The sequence below is a fragment of the Anthonomus grandis genome, chromosome 11, assembly GCF_022605725.1.
Source record: "Anthonomus grandis grandis chromosome 11, icAntGran1.3, whole genome shotgun sequence".
Taxonomy (NCBI): domain Eukaryota; kingdom Metazoa; phylum Arthropoda; class Insecta; order Coleoptera; family Curculionidae; genus Anthonomus; species Anthonomus grandis.
The window spans coordinates 15658785-15672595 of record NC_065556.1 but is presented as its reverse complement, the minus strand read 5'-3'; the positions used below and the strand labels follow the sequence as shown (position 1 = coordinate 15672595).

The window sequence follows — 13811 nt, the reverse complement described above, 5'->3', positions numbered from 1 at the left end:
TTTTTTTCGAACACCGTGGGCCCTAAATAATATAAATAAATCTGTCGATATTATAAATAAAATAGGGTCAAATGCAATAGATGGTGATGGAATTTCCATTAGAGATCTTATACTATGTCTTCCTTTTTGTCTTGCATCTTAGAAAACCAATTCCCCGATGATTAGAAAAAAGCGATACTCATTCCCTTACCAAAAATACCTTGTCCAAGAGATTATAAAGACATTAGGCCAATAAGTATTCTGCCTGTCATTTCAAAAATTTTAGAACGTCACGTATATAACGAAATAGCTGACTATGTTTATAATTTAAAAATTATTCCTGATTGCCAGTTAATGATATCAGGTTTAAAGAGGATTCAAAGGAAATAACTTGCTTAACTCTTTTAGATCTAAGTAAAGCATTTAATACCATAGATCACCAAATGCTTTTGGCAAACTGCACTATTATGGTTTTTCGGCAAATGCCATACATTTTTTAGCTCTTATATTAAAGATCGGTTCCATTGTGTCCGAACGGTGAATGATGGTGAATTTAAATTTTCAAGGTTTTTGTCATTTAAAAAAGGGGTGCCTCATTAGACCCAGGGGTTCCATATTAGGCCCCTTACTTTTCTCTTTATATATTGCGGACATGAATCAGTGCATCGGAAATTCTAAGCTGCATCAATTTGCTGACAACTCCCAAATTTATAATTCTTTTAAAATATCAGACGTTCAGGTGGCACAGAATAAAATTAACGCCGACTTAAATCAGATTGCTTTGCTTGCTGAAAACCATAACCTCAAATTAAATGCTTCAAAGTCATGTGCAATGTTTTTTTCACAAAATAAAAGTCATCTTCTAGATTGCATAAAAAAATTTTAAATTAATATTAATGGAACAGTTATACCAACCGCTGCGGAAAAACGTAATCTAGGGGTTATATTGGATTCAAATCTCAGCTTTGCCTCCCACATTAAGAACAAAATTAAAATTGCTTACTGTCGTTTAAAAAATTTATATCAATACAAAAATCAATTACCATCAAACACCAAATATTTGCTTTGCAATTCGCTTGTACTGTCTTTGGTTGATTATGCAGACATTGTGTATGGCGACTCACTAACCGTATCTCTGTCAAGGACGGTGCAAAAACTGCAAAATAGTTGTATGCGTTTTTCCTTTAATATATCATATAGATAGAGACTACATTACTCTTTATCTAAATTCACATTTTATATTAAATATGAGAAATAGAAGGAAGTGGCATATGTATAATTTAATTTACAAAATAATTAAATCAGGTCAGCCGCCATATTTAAGAGACTTATTTTTTCACCATGATTAAGAAATCCAAACTTGATTAGAATTCCATTTCATCGAACATCAGGTTTTAAAAAATCATTCCAGTATGTAGGCATTCATATGTGGAACAAGTTACCGGATTACATTAAAAATAGTTCACCAAAGAAATTTATTGCATATGTTAAAGAAATTCTTCTTAATTCTCAACTAACATAGGCATTTTAACAAATTCACACCACCAAATTTTTATTAAAAATATAATTTAATTATTTTTATTTAATTGTAACCATATTATTTTTGAGTTCTTACTTTTTAAATCAACACTGGTCTTGTTGGTCTTGCAGGCATAAAAATAAAATTTTAAATGGTTAATTTTGGAATATCTATTCCTTTTTGTGTCGTGTTGCCCTGGTTTTCCAGCCTCGGCTCGTGTTTTTTGCCGCTCTCCCTCCTCTCTGTCTATTGCACAAATGGTACCTATATTAATGTAATTGATATAGTAAATTATTACACTATATTTTTTTTGTTTTTAGCTTTTATATGTTTTTAAAGTTTAATGACTTAATTTCTTAATAATTATAATTGGGAAAGTCTTTATTCTTCTTTTAGTTGTAATTAGGTTAGTATGTTTTAACGGTCTGAGCAGCACATGCGCGCTAGCTCGTGTATGTGTTATCTGTTGTTTTTATAATCGCAGTTCGGTCCGCATTACTCTTAGCATTGTGTAAATTCTTGTAATAAAAAAAATAAATTTTCTATGTACAATGTTTAAGTGGTAATAAAAGTCTTTTGAATTTTTTGAATTTTGAATTTCTCTCGCACAACTGTCTTAATTTTTAAAATGGTAAGGCGACATATTATATAAAGCCGTATTTAATATTTCTTTTCTTAAACATACCTTCAATATTCTACTTACATTTATTAATCTCTACATCCTTTCAAATACAGCCTTTTTAGTGCATTATACTTGAAAATAAAGTTAAAGGAGATTTTCTAATACGCGTAACTTCCTCTTCTTACTCTTAAAATTTACTTAAAGAAACTCGGAGGCGTAAGAGAGGTCGGCAGTATTTCCTACTTGGATGAAGTTTATTAAGTAGTGCGCCAAACTTAAACATTAACTTAAAGCTAATCTCATTTTAAATTAAATAAGTTTTTGTTAAGTAACAGGTATTGTTTTTATTTTTAAATAAAATTTTATTCATACAGTTTCTCTCTAAAGATACGGCGATAAATATAGAAAAAAATACTGGGTTTCGTTTGTTCCAAGCGATAACGACCTCTTTATGAAGCTTTTTTATTACTAAATTTGATGAAAACCGCAGGTTTTGTAAGTGGTCTGGATTTTATTTAAACTAAAGCCATATTTTAAATGTTATAAACAGTTTAATAAGTTTATGTTTATCTGGCTATGTTATTTTTATATTTTTACTGTGAATTACCAGTATCATTAACTAATAATCCGTTTTTATTGCAATTTAGACTATGATTGATTGAACATGTATTGTTCATAATTTACTATGGGATAAGTATAATAAGTAATCGATGACAAAATTATTTCATTGATAATACTTTTTAAAACATTTATAGTAAGCAATTGTGAAGTCCAGTAAATAATTGATAGTCCATGCCAGTTTAAATAATGGAAGTTCTTCAAAGTCTCTTAAAACTTTTTCTTTTGCTAGCTTTAGCAATTTCTAGTGCCGATCTGGGCCCTCTTATACCACCCATTAGGCTTAGCGATAGATATTATATATGGAATAAAACAGTAAGTCCAAATTTATGAAAATCTAAAGGTATATTATATAATACATATTTTTTTGCTTGAAGGCAACTTTTACTCAGGCCTTAGGAATATGCCAATCTTACGGAATGAGAATGGCAGTGGTAAATTCCGAAAATGTTACTCGAGAATTGCAGAATGCTTTTTTAAGATCCACACAACCTTATAGTAAGTCCTTAACTATAAATTTTATTTACTCAAAATTCGTTAAAATCTCCTAAAAAAACTAGTTAGTCAAATAACGTCCTAAATCAGTTTACGCCAAAAAATTTATAATTTGCTACAATTTGAACCTAATCTAATTTCTAAGTCAAATAGGTCCAAAAATAAAAAACTTAAAGAAAAATAGAAGTTTGGAAAATTTTGAAATAACTTTTTTTTTCCAGTCCTTGCTTGCAATCTAGTTTAAAAGCTTATGACTATTACTGCTATAAGAAATAAGTCTAAAAAAACTATACTAATGATCGAAAAGCTTTAATCTATAATATTTCTATTCTTTATAATATCAAAAATATTGTTATATGAGACACTGAAACCAAAAAACTGATGAAAAAGTGTAAATTTTTTAATCAATGTGTTGAAGGTAAGCTGAAATTTGAGTATCAATATCTGCTGTGGAGTTGCCTTAGGTTTTAATGGTTTAAGAACTGCAAGAAGGGAGGTCAGATATATAGTGGCAGGAAGTGCTTATTTTGCATTAGTTTAATCGTACCTTGAGGTATGGGATTTATTTCTAAGTTTCAACTGTTGTCATCACTGTTTAATTTTTTATTGCTTTTAAACGAGCAATACAATATGTCTACAAGCTTGCTCCTAAATATTTACAAATCCATATTTTGCCACAGGTAAAACCTTGACAAACTGCCAATGTACCAGGGGCTCTTAAAGAGAACTTAATATATGTAATCCAATGAGAAAGCTATTTAACCATTTCAATGATAATCATCTTAAAAGTATTTATTAAGTTTAGGTTTGCTTTTAGTAGATTTACTACTCGGAATTAAGCAGGTATCTAGTTCCATCAGCTGATTAATATACTTTTTAAAAAAGAAGAGAAAAAGTTCTTCTAGATCAGGTTATATTATCCACTTCATCATTTAAGGTATACTTACTCGTTATTTTCAAAGAAAACTTAACATGACTACTGAATTTATAGAAACCAAACCTATTCTCCTCTTTGTCTCTCCAATGTGCTTCTTATCAAAATTACAGGAAATATTAGCATACCCTTGAGGGAGTCCAATAATAGTTTATGCCTTACTTAGTTAAAAAACCATTGAGAATCAAATACTAAAATTAATAATTTAGGTTACGTAAGAAAAACATAGCAAGAGTTTAACATATTTATAGCTTGGATGTGCCAGGTGATTACTTTGGTGATGGATCATAGGAAAACTATAAATAGGAAAATATTTAAAAAATTACAACATGGCAGAGGTGCTAATACAATCAGCCGACCAGTGAAGGAGAGAAACAGCATTCTTAACATTAATTTAAAGGTGCACTTTTTAAAAGAAGCTATATCAATATGTCGGTCAAACATAATATTCTTTACAGTTTTCTCTTTTTCAAACCTTAGGAGTTCTAGTATGTAAAAATAAACTAAATATATTTTATTAAAACATATATTTGGAATGAAAAACTAAATAAAATAATGCTAAGAACAGTTTCTATAAAATGAAAGGAATGTATCTCACTTGTTCTTTATCAAACTTTTTCTCTGTTTCGTTTTAAAAATCGCAGATTTTAGGTGGCCCGACAAAAAGAAGTCAAGATGTGTTAGGTCTGGGGATCTAGGTGGCCATTAAATAGTAAATAATTTTCTAGGGGTACTGGGTATGCCCTTCTCTAAATACGTGTGAGTTCTCGATATTCCGATACTTTTGCTTATTAACATGCTTATTTAAATAAAAAGTACACGCCTTACTAAAGCAAATTTTTTTAACTAATCGAGATTCTGTTTTTATTTTATCTGTCATTATATTACAAAAATGACAGAATCAGTTTTTCTTCCTGGATACCTTTCGTTAAAACGTTGAGCTATCCTTAAGAAACATTTAATAAGAAGTGAATTCTGTGATAATTATATATTTATAAGCAACGGTTTTTTTCGGTAATGAAACATGATTAGAATTCTTAAGAGACATGCCAATATATCGGAAGCTATCATTTCAAACATTTAATTAAATATTAATAAAAAAAAAATATTTTGTAATTTATTGTTTTCTTTGATAAACAGAGTTTTTTGTATTGTGTCTTTCTATGCTATCAGTGGAAAGCATTTTTTCAAGAGATTCAAGACAATGTATCACTCGTGCCTTCTGTCTATTTAAGATTTTATTAGTGTAACTTATTTTTTCCAAGGGGTTGATACCCGATAAATGTGTATTATGTATACACTTAATATGTTTTTAGCAATCTTTTGTTCAGTGTTCCGTTTCTAATAAAATATGATCATTTCAATAGTTCTCGTATTATGTAGCATGAACAAAGTGTTTTACTTATTATTGAGTAACTGTCTTATCAGAATACTTAGAACCTTTTTTACACATTTTTTAAATATGTATTATCTTTTAGCAACCAAGGTTCAAGATATTAAAAGTGAGCAGAAACTAGCTCTAAGCTAGAAGGAGTTACAAATGTTAAATGTTATCAATTAGCTATCTATGGATAAAGAACGATTGACAAGATAATTCCAAAAATGTTCTTTCTAACTGACTGTAAAGTGCAGTACTTTATCTCCTAATGACAAAATTACTAAATAAGTCTGAAACTCTTTATTTTGTCTTCGTTAGGTGCAATATATATGGTCTACATTTTCAATGATATGTTGAAAAAGAGTTGATTCCAGAAAAAGTTAAGCCTATAAAAAAATTATGAAATGAAGCTTATGTACTCATGTATGTTCGTTATATTCATCGAAAATCATTCAAAGAGACTAGAAGATAAAAGCTAAAATATATCAGTACTAAAATGTGAAGTAGCAGATCTATGAAAAGTATGTTAACTTTATCCACGTTGTTATAAGAAGTGTGGTTTTTAATTTAAGTATTATTTCTAATAGAATTCACTTGAATCCACTTAAAATTCAAATATAAATTATATTCTTTCATAGCATATTTATGCAAAATTATCAAATATGGCAACACTAAAGTAAAAGACATGAAATGTAATTAAAAACAGCGTTTTGAAAACTTTTTCTTAAAGATATATTTGATTCCTCTCTCGCAGAGAAAATTTTTTTTAAAAAAACTAAAATATGATAAAAGTGCATTGCTAAGTAGAAGGCTGCTGTAGACTTACTTACTTTTGCAGATCTACCTATATCTTCTGTTTAAAAAGTCATAGCGTGTTTTTTAATATGCGTTGACTAACTGGCTGCACAGCAATACAGGTTAGATTTGTTCAAAGTCAAAAATAAAGAGTAAAGTAGGTAGACAGAGAAAAGCTTTCAAAGGTTCATTTCATCTTCAACAGCAATGTTAAATATCCAGTTTTCCTAATTCTATTCCAATGGGATATTAATGGCTTGAAGCACTATTATATTCTATACATAACTGCATCAAACATGTTTCCTTCTAGAATATTACAAGTTTTCTTATGCTACCTCCACCCTCTTGGCGAGTGTCTGCGAGACCAAGCGAGAGCGAGAGTGTAGTATGTGCGCTCATCTCGTCTCGGCCTTCCGCGCCTTGTCTCGACATGTCTCCACTATTTGTCGGTTTTTTAGGCGCAGATCAAAGGCAGCATGAAGCGAGAGGTTGGGAGGCGCGAGCGTAGCGTACATACTCTCGTTCCTACCGTCTGCCGTCGTATTTGACGTCGTTCTGAAATTCTGTAGTTAGCTGGTACGACTTTTGCGAGTGTGTTATAGTTATTTTGTTTTTTGGAAGTGGTTATTAAAAAAATAGCAGAATGGACTAATGAATTCACACTACAGTTCTTGGAAGAATATCAAGTGGAAGATGTGATATGGGACCCAAAACATAATTTCCATGAAGATAAAAAAAAGATTAATGATGCATGGGTTCGTTTAAGCGAGAAACTGGATATTCCTATATCAGCTTTAAAGAAAAAAAAAAGATTCTTTAATGGCTACATTTAGAAGCCATTTAAGAAAAAAAAAGGAATCGATTAAATCCGGTGCTGGAGCCATTGAGATTTATAAGCCTATATCGACGCGTTCAAGGCAGAACGGCACAAGCGCCAAAAATTCAAAAATCGGTTATTTACATCAAATTAAAGCGGCTTTTATTCCGCATCTAATAACGTTTGAGACTTATGCCACAAAAAATCCGTTTGGTTGTGAAATGCTTTTAAAATTTGCACAAACGCCAAGAGTTCCCCCCCCCCCACTTTTGTTTGGCATAAGCGCCAGATGGTCATAAGCTTTACACAGGTGCCTGCGTGCGTGTTTATCGGCAGTTTTTGTGAGCTAAAGGTAGATTTAAATTGTTTTTAAACAAAAGGATTTGACAGACTAGTAGATAAATCTAATTATAATAACAATTATATCTGCCTAATCACTCAAATCTGATTTTAAAAATGTGACGTTTATGCCAATTTGCATGCAGTACTTTTTGTTTGGCACAAGCGACATTACACCTATGCTATTCAATGCAAATGATTTAATGCTTTTTTTCGCCTTAAAAGGTTTTGTCCTAGAAGTTTTCGGTATTTAGTGTATCTAAATTACCAAAAAGATTAATTTTTAACTAATGGTGTATTAGTTTCTTGCTACAATAATGTAATATTGTGTATTTTATAAATGGCGCTTATGCCTTTTATGCTATACTATCGATTTTTTTTGTTAATTTTTAGAAATGTATCATTCAAGAACACAAAAGCTTTTAAAACTTGAAAAAAAACAATAAAGAAGATGATCCTGATGCTAGTTGCCAAATGTCGTCAAATGTTGAATTGGATAATAGCATGCTGGTAGAGGTCCTCGATGAAGTTTGTCCCCTCGACGCAGCTTTGAAAGAGGATGTGATAATTTTGGAAAACACCAATGAAATTATAAATAGTTTGGGACCAAGCCCAAAAGTTATTGTGGAAAAAATGCCAGTGCGGAAACCAGTTATCACACAAGCCACAACCAGTGCCAGAATTGAGACTGATTTTACTACAGATTCTGATGAAGACTATGAAATTGAGGAAAATATGAGCAGTTCCAAAAATGAAGAAGAAGACTTTGAAAAACCTAATAAGAAAAGAAGAGTCCAATATTTTCCAGACGAAAATGATAAAGAAAATAGCAGTAACTTTCAGAAATAAATAAATGAAGGCGATCAGGCTATTTCAATAAAGATTAAGAAGAACTCAGTCAGCAAACGAGAGGAACGCAAGAAACAAAAAGATTTGGGATTGATATACTTAAGCACTTCAGGAAAATTAATTTGTGAAAAAAAAAATGAAGGAAAACCCGTGCAGAAATAAAAATAGCTGCAAAAATGATTGTAATTTATTTTCTGAAGAAGAAAGAAAATCTATATTTGATTTTTTTGGGGCTTGGCAAGTAGTGACAAGCAGAAACGATTTATTAGTGATTGTACTTCGGTTTGTTCAGTTAAGAGACGGCGTAAATCAAAAAAATTAAAAAATAGAAAAATAACAGTGGAATATAGTATACTAAAAAATAGTATACCAACACGCGTTTGCAGGCAGTTTTTACTTGCAACTTTATCCGTGACCGTGCGATTATTGAGAACTGTTTCAAATAATGAGGAGTATGAAAAATTTCCACAGCCTGATCAGCGAGGAATCCATGTACCGTCTAACAAGACTAAAACCGAACTTGTTCAACACTTGCATTATTGCCGAAGTTCATCTTCAAAAACATATTTTCCTGCTGATATAAAAAGCTATAATAACCTTTACAAAATGTATGTTTTTACTGAACAAAAAAATAATCGCCAGTTTTTAAAAAAGGGAAAATTTTTGAATTTGTTAAAAGAAAATTACAACATTGGAATTCACGTCCCAAAAAAAGATAAATGCCTAAAATGCGAGAGATTTATGAATCTAAGCGAGGAGTTAAAGACTGAAGCAGAGACCAAAAATTATAAGGAGCATATCGAGGAAAAGGATACAATTAAGCAAACTTTTCTAGAGAAACAAAAAATGTCAGGAGAAAAGAAAACTCATATTTAGTAGTAAGTTTTGATCTCCAGAAGGTATTAGCTATTCCTCATAGGCATAATAATATGATTTGCTTTTAAAGTTATGGAGGCTTCTTTGGGAGCAATGTACCAATGCAAATCCACCATAAACACCGAAAATTTTGAGGTAAGGTTGAGGTAAGATTAAAAAAATTGTTTGTTTTTATTAGCAACATAAAATAATACACCAAATTAAATATTTTACATATTACAAAAATATGAAGTAAACTTTTCCCTTATTTGAGTTGCATGTTGGGTTGATCTGCGGGGTATATTCTGTAATGGTCTAATAGCACAAGTACTATCTACTCCTTGTCTCCATGAACCAGGTTGAATAATGGATCCATCATCATCTAGTATATCAAAGGTGGCAGTAGGGTTATAAGTCCGTTCTGATGTTTTACTTCTTTACTAGTGATACTTTATCTACTTCCAGTGATATTGGTTTTCTAAAAATGTGAAAGATTGATGCCAGTATCCCAAAAACGTTTTCTACCACTACACGACTCGATGACAACTTTTGGTTATATATTCGTTCTAGTGAACCAAGTTCATGAGTGCCTGGATACGGTTTTATAATATGAGTACTAAGTGCAAATGCTCCGTCGCCTAAAAACACAAAGGGTGCTTCTATATTTGAACCTGGCAAAGGACAATGTTCTGGCAGATTAAGTTTGTTTGAGCAAATTTTTTCCCACAATAAACTATGCTTAAGTACGCCACCATCACTTATTCTTCCTTGGCTTCCAATATCAGCAAAAGTAAAGCGAAAGTTACTGTCAACCAAAGCTAAAAGAACTATGCTAAATGATCTTTTGTAGTTTTTTTGTAGTAATATTCAGATCCGCTGTTAGCTGGGCATTGTATTATTATGTGCTCCCCATCGATTGACCGACGTAGTGTGGAAATCTTCTAAGTCCCTTTTCTATTGCCATCCATTCTTCTGCAAATGAAGGCATCTGCAAGGAAAAATTATTTAAAATTTAGTTTGTTACTTTGCAGTATTTTTATTAACTTTAAAAATGTCTAAATATTCTATTTTTATCATTTATAGGAACAAAATACTGAAACCGAAGAACTGCAAAGTGAAGCTGACATAAGTAGTGAACCGTCAACATCAAATGTTGAAATTATTGGCAAAACAACTTCGAGCGCAAACAATAAAGGCAACGCCAATTCGAGTCAATCTTCTTCAGCATCCAGACGAACTCCTCGCCGACGTGGACAAGTTCCTCCTGAATTACAGCAGCAATTACTGGGCGCGATATGAAAGAAGCTTTTTCGTCACTACAAAACGCGCTGAATAAAAGACCTCCTGAAGAAGACGAATGTGATCTTTACGCAAAAATGCTGGCGAAAAAATTAAGAAAGCTTCCCGATGAAAAAAGGCAGCTGTTAATATACAAAATTGATGGCATGTTTATAAAACGTTTACAGGCATCACGTTCTCATTCTTCTTATTACAATCAAACTACATACGATAATCAACGTTTGCCCTCGTCCTCAGAAACATAAATTTCTACTCGCCCTTCAACATCCTTTTCCCATTGTTCTGATCATCCCTCTCCCCTATCCCCCCAATCTATATATTCTGGGAATCAGTATAAAATTCTCCCAGGAAATTATAATAATTATGAACAAGAAAGTATCCCACAACAGATGTCCCAGTTTTCCGCAAGTCCAAGTCACATAACTAGTTTAGAACATGCTTACTTAGACGCAACTGAAAATGATGGTTAAATTTCAATGAACATTAAAGATAATCTTTTTTTTTGTAAAATAAATAGAAATAAATGTGTTTAGGTCAAATTTAATACTGACCTTTATTTCATCCTTTAAGGCTTCGTTAAGTGCAGTGCACAGGTACAATTTTTGATATAATTTGGCTGGAAATTTTGAACAAAAAGTGAAGACTCTTATAACTGTCGCCAGTAGCCAAAAATCTTAATGTCACTGCGAGACGTGCTTTAGCCGGTATGGCTTCTCTGAGTTGCGTGTTTTGTTTAGATATAAATGGTGAAATTTTGGCTAATAAATATTCGAAATCTAGTGATGACATGCGACAAAAACTTTCAAATTCTCCAAAAGGTTTGTGAAGTAGCTCTGTAAACATGTTTATATATATATATATATATACATAATATATATTCACTGCACGAATCATCCCTTAAAGTATGGCCACGTACTTAACTAACACCTTAAATACATAATTATTATATGTAGGTATTTTGTTTTAGAATATTTAGAATATGGTACATACAAAAACACAATACATACATAGGTTCCATATTAATTTATGTAGTACTTAAAGACGAGACGTCTTGGCGAGAGTGTGGAGGTAGCGATTCTCGATACTGTCAGGACTACGAACCCAACCCAACTCAGTCAACCCTGATTTTACCATAAAAGAAACGACTTAATAACTTTTTTGTTTTCGTAGCCTATTACTGGATAGCAGGCGTTTACCAGAACAATGACGTATACGAAGGATGGACTTGGGCCACCACATCTGAACCTTTTAATTTCACTAGTTGGGCACCATTTCAGCCAGAAATCACAAGCTCAGATAATTGTATCAGGTGGCCTTATACTTGGCAGACAGAAAATGGAATATGGGAAAGCGTGAAGTGTACAAATTCTGGCGCAGCTCGAATATTATGTGAAGATCCTGATGTCTGATGAAATTTTATATTTGTGTAAGCGGTATCTTTATAAGTAATTACTCTTAATAAAATATATTATTAAAATCAAAATAATATATTTTCTAATGTGAAATAAAGTGCAAGCACTCGTTTCTGTATTGAAGCAAGACTATTAGATGGCTTTGTTCATGGTCGTTTAACCTTCTAATATGATGATTATTTCTTAATTTATCATGTTTTACTACCTATCAACAAAGTAATACTTTTAGATGGCACCACAGAGGAATTGAGAATCTTGCAGCAAAAGGGGGGCAGCTCTATTCTTGGCAAATTTTTATCTTATACATGCTTAAATATAAGAAAAAAAGACCGCACCGATTGGTGCAAAAAGCAGGCAAATCCAACTATTATTAGAAGAGGTATACGAATTTTGGGAGCTGCCCCCATTTTCGCTTGGTGCAGCTCCGGAGTTGCCTCCTTTTTGCACCAATCATTAGGAAAATTCCATTGTAAACAAAGACGATATTTTTGTTGTGTTTTTTTTGCGTCAGTATTAGTATCACGCGCGGCAGAATAGCAGTGTTTTGCTATTCCGGTTAATTTCGATGTTTTTTTAGTAGTATATCACAGTATCGTAGGTTAGTTTTTAGGGAAAAAATGAGAAATTAATAGTCCTGTAGTGATGATAATGTTAGCCTTTTTGGCGAGAGTTCAGACTTGTATGAACCAACCGATTCAGAAAGTTCAAGTGAGTCAGATCACAACGCTCCAGGTCCATCCACTAAAACCAGATATCCAAAAAAATAATTCTAAGCCAAAAAATCCTTTGTCAATGAGGAGTAGTGATGCTGAAGAAGAAGTAACACAACCTTTAAAAAAGACAAGAAAAAGCGTTAATATAGCCTATTGGAAGCGTAAAGTCATAAAGAGTTCCATTGCACAATGAAGATGAAGAGTTATGTCAATTGGAAAGGAAAAGAAATAGAAGCAAGAAAAACAGGACCAGATTGTAAATGTAAGTCTAAATGCTTTAAAAAAGTAACTCAAGAAAGTAGAGCCGTAATTTTGTCAAAATTTAACAACCTAGGAGAAAGATATATTCAGAATACCTATTTAGGAGGGCTAATTACAACCAAGAATGTTTAATGGCCTCGTGCCAAAACTGGCCAAGGCAAAAATCGAAGCTGCGCGCACGCATATAGCATTAAACTAGGCAAGCAAACTGTTAGGGTTTGCAGACGCGCTTTTGCATCAATATATGGAATATGGAAAAAACGTATGAACAATGTCTCAAAATCCTTTGGTGTTGGGGATAACGTATCAGCTTCCATTAGCCAACGTGGTAAACATCAAAGCAGGGTAAAAAGGCTTTCAGAAAGTTATGTTCAAAAAATAGATGTCCCTATTAAAAGCTTTCCATGACGCGAGTCGCAAAAATGCTTATATTTTAATACTTGATGAGAACAATCCGCTGGTATAGTTAGTTCGAATTCGAGAAAAAAAAATTTCTGAAAAAAATCCAAACGGGGGGGTATACTCGAAAAATGAAAAAACCTAAATTTTGAAGGCCAATATCTCGGCTTCTATGAGAGCTATCCGGAAAATTCCAACGGTTTTGTGTTACTTTCGTCTTTCTGAATTCAACGAGACCATCTGCAAGGTCGTAGCTTTTACGATAACCGAGATATGGCATTATGGCAGCATTCGAATCGCATTACAGCAGGCAGAAAAGTGCTCGATTTTATTTGTCTCCAGATTTGAACATGACGAAAAAGAAAGAGAAGAGTTCTGAATGCAAAAAACTCATCACGAAACTAAAGCTTTAACACTTTTTGCCGATCTTAACAAAGAAAACAAAGTTAAGTAGGGAAGACGAGAGCGTTGAAGTTTTAACTTTTGATTATCAACAAAATCTACCATTGCCAAAGGTTCCATCAAGC

The 13811-nt window shown here is 32.3% G+C and overlaps 1 long non-coding RNA gene across 2 annotated transcripts; it reads left to right on the top strand.

Annotated features, from left to right (window-relative positions):
• The first annotated feature begins 2863 nt into the window (after positions 1 to 2863).
• Positions 2864 to 13298, top strand: LOC126742403 (uncharacterized). 2 transcript variants are annotated; one of them, XR_007662554.1, is made up of 4 exons: positions 2864 to 3053; positions 3116 to 3236; positions 11670 to 11925; positions 12141 to 13298. It is a non-coding gene; the product is annotated as an uncharacterized LOC126742403 (long non-coding RNA). The 2 variants fall into 2 exon arrangements; XR_007662553.1 differs by lacking the exon at positions 12141 to 13298 and having other exon boundaries at positions 2867 to 3053; positions 11670 to 12043.
• Positions 13299 to 13811: the final 513 nt, after the last annotated feature.